The sequence below is a fragment of the Carlito syrichta genome, unplaced genomic scaffold, assembly GCF_000164805.1.
Source record: "Carlito syrichta isolate Samal-C Ts95f unplaced genomic scaffold, Tarsius_syrichta-2.0.1 Scaffold305666, whole genome shotgun sequence".
Lineage (NCBI taxonomy): Eukaryota > Metazoa > Chordata > Mammalia > Primates > Tarsiidae > Carlito > Carlito syrichta.
The window spans coordinates 34736-36634 of NW_007249762.1; positions in this window are offsets into that span (position 1 = coordinate 34736).

Sequence of the window (1899 nt, forward strand, 5' to 3'; positions counted from 1 at the left end):
CCCTGATATAAAATAGAGAAGTATTTGCATATAACCTATGCATATTCTCCTATATACTTTAAATCATCACTAGATTAGCTATAATACCTAATACATTGTAAAGGCTATACAAATGGTTGTTATACTGCATTTTTACTATTGTTTTTATTTACTCATTTATTTTAAATATTTTTGAACTATACTTGACTGAATCTGCAGATGTGAAGCCTGTGAATATGGAGTGTTAACTGCATTTAGGTTTTGGTTTCTAATTGTTACAGTGATATTAACTCTCTCTACATATACATATATAAACAAATGGAATAAGTATTTGCAATTAGTAAATTGACTACTATTTATTGGGAAAATAGCAAATATTTAAATTTAATTGAAAAATGTACAAAGGGAGTAGAAATGTTAAGATAATTTAGAATAAGTATGACCTATGATATTGATATCCAGCTATTTAATCATTCTGATATCAGTTTCCTCATCAGTAATATGATGTCAACATTGTGAGAATCAAAGTTGATGCACATAGAAGATCTAGTAGTATAATATTTGTAAACCATCATCTCAATATGTAGTATGCTTCATTTAAAAGTATATATGAAAGTACAACTCAAATGAAACATATTTTCCAAATGCAAGAACTGCTATAAGGAAGAGAAACATTATTGTCTGGACGTTAGTAGAACATTAAATTATCTTGCCTTCATTCACCACAAAATATAATTTGGTGAAAATTTAAAACTTAGATTAAAGACAGCTTAGTGTCAGGTTTACACTACTTTGAAATTATTAGTTTGAGTAATTTAAAAGTATGCATTTAATTTACAATACCTCAAAATATACTCACAAACCTCTTTAATACAAAGGTATCCCCCAAAACTAGAATTATCTTTTTGGAGGGTGAGCCCCTTGTAGTACAAGCTTCCCCTGCTAGGTAGGTGATCTAGGACCCCATCGACTTCAGTGTTTCAGCTAGCGTTGTTGTGAGAGGCTGCATTTGGCTTAAGTGATTCTTTCAATATTTTTGCCCATTTCATGCTGGGTGATTTACTAATGCACAGGCCCACACCACGCTGAGTGTTCAGTTTTTTGACCAACAACAGCATGACCCCTGTGACCCACCCTCCCTATTCACCCGATCAAACTTCAAACGACTTTTTTTGTTTGTTTGTTTCCCGGGATGAAAAAAGCCCTCAAAGGGAAATGTTTTGCTGATGTGAAAGAAGCAAAACAAAAAACAGCAGAAGTACTAAAAGACATCAAAATTGATCAGTTCAAAAACTGTTTCAATCAATGGAAAAGGGACTTGATGGTTGTATCACATCGAATGGACAGTACTTTGAAGGTGACTGACATTTAAACATATAATAATAAATATACATTTTTAATAAATAAATTTCAGGTTTTTGGGGGTCTCCCCCTCATACATCCAAGTTGTGAGGTTGAGCTAATAAAACTTTTAAAAAATAACATATTATTGATAGGTAAAAAGAAAATAAAATTCTGAAAAATATTCCATTAAGATAAGAAAAGATTAAAGTCACCGATATAAAAAACTCTTCACATAACCAGCTATCATGTATAAATTAAAAAAAACTTATGTGGACTTTGGAAGTCTAGGAAAATATTCCCATTCATACATAAGTTGCTTATAAAGAACTGGGGAAGATGAAATAGACTTTAATTTTATTCTAACCATATATATATATATAGTCTGCATGTGTGTTAGCATTTTTTTGAATTGGCATTGATATTGAAATATTAATTTTAGTGAATTGTGAAAACATTTATTAAACCTACTCTATATGTTAGGTTATGAAGATATAAAAGTGAAAGACAAATCACAACCGAATGTAGGAGAGCCAATCAGAAAATCAATAACCTCAGGAGCAACATGAAGAAATGACT